The sequence below is a fragment of the Molothrus ater genome, chromosome 9 (genome assembly GCF_012460135.2).
Source record: "Molothrus ater isolate BHLD 08-10-18 breed brown headed cowbird chromosome 9, BPBGC_Mater_1.1, whole genome shotgun sequence".
Lineage (NCBI taxonomy): Eukaryota > Metazoa > Chordata > Aves > Passeriformes > Icteridae > Molothrus > Molothrus ater.
In genome coordinates this window covers 15,133,768-15,141,778 of record NC_050486.2, presented here as the reverse complement: position 1 = coordinate 15,141,778, position 8,011 = coordinate 15,133,768, and the positions used below count along the sequence as shown (strand labels likewise).

At 46.6% G+C, this 8,011-nt stretch overlaps 1 long non-coding RNA gene across 1 annotated transcript in view; it reads right to left on the bottom strand.

The window, feature by feature from the left end:
- Positions 1 to 6,433: 6,433 nt before the first annotated feature.
- LOC118689766 (uncharacterized) overlaps positions 6,434 to 8,011 on the bottom strand; it is a 13,410-nt gene continuing 11,832 nt past the window's right edge. Inside the window, exon 4 of the long non-coding RNA XR_004980678.1 lies at positions 6,434 to 8,011. This exon is cut by the window's right edge and continues 567 nt beyond it. This is a non-coding gene — a long non-coding RNA (uncharacterized LOC118689766).

Here is an 8,011-nt window from a genome sequence, read left to right as displayed (position 1 = left end):
CTTTTTCCCCCAGAGTGAAACATAAAAACACATTTCAATAGCAAGGAGGACACAGTTTGAAGTGCATCCCTAGTTAATTCTATCCAAAAGAGTAATAATAAAATAAACTATTAAATTTTAGAACTCCCTCCTTAAAGTATTAAGCATTTTGTTACTGTGGTGCAGTTAAACCCCACACTGAACAATGTTTTGACTTGCTTTATAGGAAGGTAACAGGGGTCATAATGAAATAAGGTATTCTACACAAAACTTATTCTACACAGTCCTCTATTATTCAACAAAAACCACAACACATTCTTTAGCTTTAGCACAGTACTTTTTTGAAAAATCTGACATTTACAGCCAGTGTTTGTGTGTGAACAGACAACAGTGCTGATCAGCAGCTGCTCAGGAAGGTTCTGCATACCATGGGAGAGCAGGGAACTCACTGCTGCTTTTAAGAACAGAGGTCCAGTTCTGGCACAAATACTGAGGCTAGTTTGAAAACTCCAGTGGCTGACAAGACATGGGATTATGGACTTCACTGTAGCCCAGAGCCATGGAGAGAAACTGCTTTGATGCAGCTCTCATAAAAAGCAAAGGCCAAGTGGGAAGGTTGTTATGAAAAATGAAGGAAGAAAGAACTGAGTTTATCACTAAGGAATGTTCTGCTCTTATCATTTAGCCAATTAAGGTATTTACTTAACACTTGAAATCAACAAAACATTTAGTTTCAATATAGGAACCTTTTAAACCCCTTTCTGAGCTATCAATCCACTGCAGCCCAGCCAGGACACTGAGGGTTATCCCATACACGAGGGCTGAGAGCCAGAGCCCCGGCAGGGAGCCGGGCAGGAGCTGCGGGGCTCAGTGCCCTCCGCCCTGCTGGCACCTGCGGTGGCACCGGGCCGTGCACAGCCCCCACACTGCCCTGGGGGACAGCTCTGCATGCCCCTGGCACCGGGGGCTCTGCTCTGACAAAGCCACAGCTCCTCCTCAACACTTGCTCCTCTCCACAGGCTCAACATTCCCCATCATACTGCTCCTGCCACATGGTTTTGCTTTCTCTACTACATATCCTTGTTCTCACAAAGCCAAAGAGAAGTGAAGCAAACTGAAAGCACATAGCAGAGATGTCTGAATTCAATAAACAGCAACCTTTTTCACTTTCCACACCCCCAATACAGCACCATTCCCCTGCCACAACCCACACAAGACCACACCATACCAAGCACAGAGCCCAGACAGTCCTGCAGACCACACACTGAAGTCACCCAAGGAGTTTTTGAAAGCAGGCACTGCTGAAACAGAGCCACAACTTCGGTGAGAAACCCCAGATGGGTCACAGTAACCATGCTAGGGCCCATTTCTCTCCCGTGAGGGGAGTCTGGAAAGGAAGACTGTTTGCAGCTGTGCACAGTCAGGTGAGCTGAATGCCATCCTTTAGCTAGGACTCACCTGAACAGGTCTGTGCACATCCAGCAACTCTGCAATGGTCTCCAAGACCAGTAGCTGTTGATCCATGCCTGCAGATGACAAGGGGTGTCAGACTGGAGGACATTTAGTGAATCTTATGTCTGAAGCAGAACAGACTCTGACACGTCCAGGCACTCGAGACACTCAGCTCACCTTGCCACTAGAGAAGCACTGAGCACTGCAGGTGCAGAGTGGTCAGCCCAAACAGGGCAGCAGCAGCTGTGTGACCCTCTGGACATCTCCCCCTTCCCTGCACAGTGTGCTGACTGCATCTCCTCAAAGCACTGGAGCCTGGGCAATGGACAGGGCTGGATTCAAAAGCACAAGTGCATCAGATGACAGTATCAGCAACCAGATTGAAACCTGCTGAACTGGAACCCCTGAATTTCTTATGATACAAAAAATAATGTGATTGAAGACTGACTAGTGACCTCAACAGCACAAGAGGGGTTAATCGGGCTTGAAGTCTCACAGTGCTCCTCTGCAGCCCCAACCAAAGGCTTGGAGTGTGTCTCTCTCTGGGCTCTGGCCCACCTCCCTGCTCACAGGGTGCAGCCAAGCCAGGAGGCAGCAGCACTGTGCCTCCCTGGGGTACAGGGGGCACACACCCCAAATCACTTCTCTGGTCCGGATGCTGCAGTTGCACCAATTCTCTTGTATCCACAGCTCTGACACTGTTATGCAGGCTTTGTCCATCCTTGGAAATGCAAGTTATTTTGAGCAGTGGGGCCCAAGCACCAGCAGCTCCTGAAAGCCCAGAGTCACCAAGCTGCTATTAAAGATATCCAGAGGGGCATTTGTGGACTGTGTGACCCAGCAGGTTTTTCGCATCTAGAAAACAGAAATGTTTTCTGTAGTTTAACAAGTTATTGAAAGGTCAATCCAAAAAGTATCTTGTAATAGAAGTATTCAGACATTTCTGTTTCATCTCCTCTGTTGAGGCCAGTGTAGCTCAGCTCATGGAGACTTACCTCAGGCTATAGCTCACCCTACAAGCACTCATTCCTGGCTCACTCTTGTTAGTTATGTACCACACTGTGCAACATCAGCTGAGGTATTTTAGAAATACAAGTTTTAAAAAGCATCCGGTCTTCTTTAGATGCTGGCAGGGAGAGTGCTTCCCACCCCTCCCAGCACTCAAGCAATAGATGAAGAACTCTCCATCAGCTGTGCTTTGTAGCTGAAATGAGCAGACCATCCACAGGGGAGGGGAAATCATCTTTGTAGCTTAACACCATGCAGAGACAAGAGGCAATACCTTCTAAAATGCACTTGCTCCACATGCCCAGCATGGCCCCATCCCCAAACACTAACAAAGCTGGAGGTGGTAGCACTATCATTTCAGTGTAGGCATCTACCAGTCACAGCATCTTTCCACCAAATCTGCCACCACTATTACACTCTAATTCATGCAAGGAAGTAACATTTACCTGTGAAAAAAGGCAAAAGAGAGCCCTCCTAACACAGATCTAGCAATAGCAGCATGTAGGAATTCCACAAGACTGAAGCAACTAGATTTCTTGCTCACTTCTTGTCCCACTCACATTTATTCTCCTCTGTCTCATAGTCCTGCTAGTTTTGAAGATGCTGGCACCTGAATGCAATTGTGGTTGATTACCTAAGCAAGATGAACAGCACCTGATACCACACCAGAACAGGCTCATGACCTCCAAAGAGTTACAAATACACAGACCACCAGGGAAATCCTGATCCTTTCACTAAATAATACAAATTTATTCTAAATTAGCTGCCTTTGGGTTTGGGGGGGGGGGGGTTGTTTGTTTGTGTTTTCTGTTTGTTTGTTTTTTGTTGTTGTTGTTGTTGTTTTGGGGTTTTTTAAATTTTATTTTATCTTACTTTTTTCCTTGAAATAAGGCACAGTATTCTGCATTTTGAATGGTGTCCACAGCAGAGGATATGGTGGCCCTTCTAAACACCAGCACACCGTGGATTTTAAAAATATTCCCACATCAAGAGAAGAAGCTGTGGGGAAAATACCACAATCAGCAAAATCCTGGCAGAAGCCAGGAAAAATACAACAAATGGCTCCCAGGGGTGTGAAAGCAAGGCCCCCACAGCCCCCAGCAGGAGGGGGTGCCTCTCCTGCCTCTCCCAGCAAAGGCACAGGGAGGAGCACAGCTGGAGTCCCACAGACCCCCAGCCAGAGCATGGGGTGAGTGCTGCTGCAGGACTGGGCCAGCAGTCTCCAGCAGAATAAATGTTGTGCTTTCTGACTCCTTTCCAACTCGGTGTTTGTTGGGAAACATCAAAGCCGGTGGAATAGTAGGTGTCCCAAAATGTCTTAATTCAGAGAATTAGTGTTAACCGAGTCTGATTAGCTCCATTTATCTCTAATTAATTACCTTTACCTAATTAGACACCCTGTTTCCAGTAGACATGGAGTCAAGTAGACTAGATTATTAGTGTAGTCATTGTGCCTTTACAAAATCCTGAAATTAATGAAACGTGCAAAAGAATCCACAGCTTTAATTGCACAGGTGTTGCCTTATGGCAAAGCTTTATCATCTGATTACACCAAGGGATTATTAGTGACTTTTTATATAGAGGATGAGCCTGTGAAATGTACCTTAGCAACAGCTCATTAGTTTAGGGTTGTTACTGTATTATTTATTACATTCAGCCTTCCCCATTATCTAGATTGATTCATGGACCTATATTTTCCTCCCCTCTGTGCAGGAAATAAATAAATAAGTGAAGGCTGGCTATTGCTGTCCAGCTGCAATATGAGGGGAAGGCAGAACATATTCTCCAGCTACCAATATTCACCCTTTAATATAAAGCTTTAAAGTTGATTTAAATAAAACTCCTTTTTTTCCCTCCCTCAGAAAAGTAATCAATTCAAGCTTCTGTCAAACTGGAATGCTTCCTACATGCCATCTAAGCAGTTTGGGCCACCTTAAATCTTTTCAGATAAATAAAAATACATTACTGGATAGAAAAATTGAGTACAATATATTTAATCCAAAATATTTTTTTCTGCTATAACTCATACTTTATGAAATCTATCAGAAATATTTTATTTTGATATTTCTCTTAACTGTTTGGTTGTTGGTTACTTCTTCAGGTTTGGAGAAGTTTGCAAGGTAGAAAAACTGTCTGAATAAATAAAGCAAAGCTGCGGCCTCTGCATTAAGAACCACTTTCCCCAAAGAGAAGCTACTTGCTGTCAAGGTTGAGAAGGCTTGACCTTACCTTTCTGTGTCTTCCCCAGCAACATCCCACTGGACTTGCTAAAGATCACCAGTACCACAGTCCTGGCACTGCCCCAAGGAGAGGAGGCTTAACTGACCAACCAGCAACCCAGTAAACAAAAGCAGCCAGTAAACAAAATTATGAGGAATTATTTTCCAAAATCATCCAGAATACCAGATTCATTGAATACTATGTAAAACCTTACTGTTCACTTATTACCCAATATAAAATAAAAATGAGGGGAAATTGGCAACAATTATTATGTACAGTATGACAACTGATTTGAGCAGCAATAATGGCTATTTAATTACAAACATGGCTCTACAACTTCTTATGTCTGCATTACAAAAAAAAATAATTTTAATCTCAAAACCATGGCTCTAACAGACAGCAATTTTGTAGTGTGTTCACATGGCACACCTGCAAACCATGCCATCCTGCAATAAAGGCACTTGTGCTGGCTTGTGGCTGCTCTGCCAAATAGGGATTATTTGTATGGACACAAACTGTATAAAACAAATGTGATACTCATCTGCTTCATGTCACTTTAGGATTGCTGCTCTTGAAGGTCTTGGAATATATATAAAAAATTAGTCACTGTGGTTTCTAAGGGCCAAAGCCACCCCCCTTGCCATGAGATCCTCATATGGGGCCTCCAAGCACACCACATTCCAGAGGAGCAAAGCAGCTATGGGGCTCTGAGCCACCAAAGGTGGGACAGTGGCATGGTGTCAGCCACACCCTCCAAACCCAGGCCCAACACAACACATATGTTCACTTTATCAATCTAGAACTCTTCTTCAGTGTTATGTCCCAACAGAGCCCATCCCTCGATGGCCTTGAAGGGATTCCATTCTCTTCTGCATCCCTGGTGCCCCCAAAGGACATAAATGATCTCTCACCCTTGATCCCTGGGGACACGGATCCAGCTGCCATCCTCTGAGCAGGCAGCACTGGGCTCTAAAACAGGCATGCATCCACTTCCTCACCCACTGTGAAATCCCATGGATCAGCACTCACCTGGAGAGCAGGAGGTCCAGGGTTGACCCCCTTCTTTAAAATTCCAGCAGCATGGATAATGAGGGTGGCAAGGGGGGGGCAGCAAGTTATCCAAAAGCTGGCAGGTAGGAAAGCACCAGGAGGAGAGAACAGGAGACTCCTATCACTGAGAAGCTCAGGTAAGGTACATTAGACAGTGCCAGAGACAGCCCTGGAGGAATGCTGGGAGCCCCAGATCTCTACACATCCCCTCAGACTCATAGATGCTCACTGCTTGGATAAGGCATGGGGCTAAAGCCCAGCCCCTGCTGTGTATGTGTACCCCAGAAATATTCACTGGTTGTGGAAAAAAAAAAATTACTTTTGAGGTGTTTGTACGGACTTTCAAGTGGGATCCCCACTTGCATTTTTATTTTGATTTGTGTTCATACCAAACCTTTCCTCCACACTCTCTGCTGAGTGCCCATCAAATGCAGTCAGATTCATGAATGCTGTCTGTGCCTGCAGAGCAGCTGCAGAGCCATGCCCAGGGCGTACCAGTGATGCTGGGAAAACATTTTCATTCAGAACTTCAGAAATATCTTGCACCAGTTTCAAGCACGTCTGTGCAGAAGACTGTGCTAAGCACTTTCTTAGGACCTAGTCTGAAATACATGGCAGAAATTCCCATGGGATTGATGGTTCATGGTCTCTCTCTCTCCAATTCCTACTCAAAGAATTCTGACCTCTCTGTCAGTAATGAAAACAAGCACACTGTAGACAAGAATTAAAGATATTTATTATTTATTTGAAGAACATAAACAGTTTTTCCAGGGGAGGAAGAAAATTACATGAGAGATGTGCTGGTCACATCACTTAATAGGAGGCTGCCTCACAACTTGTGGGAGGAGTGGGACTGCACCTTGCAAGGAAAGGGAGCACCAGAAGCACCTCATGAGCACACACACACCCATGTCCCTGCAAAAATCACTTCTAGAAGGCAAAGCAGCAGCTTAGGGCAGACCCCAAAACAACCACTGATGCTTTGCCTCTGTGACCATTCATAAGTCTTGAGTGCTTCCCAAAAGCAGGTATCACATCCCACCCACCAGCTGGGACAGTGGAGCAGGGAGGGAGAGCCACTTACTGAAACCACCAGGACTTGTAAGAGCCAGCTCTGCACCCTCTTCCAAATGACACACACCTGTCTTTCCCAAGAGGTGCCCTGTCAAGAGGGACCTGCTTTGCTGAGTTCCCTTTGTCCCGTGGTGGCAGCCATGGGTCAGCTCTTTGATGGGCACGCTCCTCCTGCTGCTGGGCAGCAGTCCTGGCAGGGCTGGCTGGCACCAGCTGTTGCAGGGAGCTGGGACAGGCTGTGTCCCATTATCCCAGTGCCAGCTATTGGCAGGAGCCAGACACCAGGCTGGCAGGTCTAATGGCAGCGTTATCTGACTGTAGATAACACTGCCCCTGCTCAGGGGATGGACACAAGGCCTAGGTGGCCAATAAGGCCTTATAAAATGAAAATTGTCATACAGGCACCAACTAAGTAAGGATTGCTGGGTCAACAAGAACAGATGGGGCAAAAAGTTACAAAACCCCACAACATGCTGGCTGGGGACTCACTGTCATGGTCCTGGGCTGGGACTGGGCTTGAATTGCCCCTCATTTCTTTGCTGCTAGCTTCAAATTAAACCATCTCTCCTGGACTCCACCCTGGTGAAACAGCAGCATAAAAATAGGTTTATAATGTCCACTCCCAGCTAGCAGTAAAGCTGGCCCTCCTCCAAGACTGGGAGGCTTGATGGCCCACAGCACCTCCAGAAGATGTGCAGCAGCTGTGGAGCCACCTCCACCCTCTCACCCAGTCCAGCAGCTTTCCAGCCTTCGTTCTCCAGGAGTATTTTTCATATAACAGTACCTTATCACTTCTTTAATCACCCCACAACTGGGCACTCACCACAAGTAAGACGACCCACGGCACACCCACCTTCTCTGCAAACACAGACTGTGGCTTTCGGGGTGGCTCCTCTCTCCTCCCACACCCCTGTTTTTGGAGTAGGCAAAATATGAGCCACAGGAGCGCTCCGACCCCTGGATGGCCGCGCTGGGTGCCGGGCTAGCCCCGGAGCCGGGCCAGCCGCGGGGGATGCTGCGGCGGCTCCGCGGGGCGGTGACTAATTGCCCCCGTAAATCACCGCCCCGCGCCGCGCTCCGCCGTTTATTTTTCTGACAGTAATTTAGTGCTTGCTCTTTTCCACACTTGTCACCGCGTGTTTTTCCTCACATTAGAAGCCTGTAGAAAAAGGACAGTAATTAGCGGTGCAATACATCCTGGCGGAGGCTCTTTCATCACACTGTGATA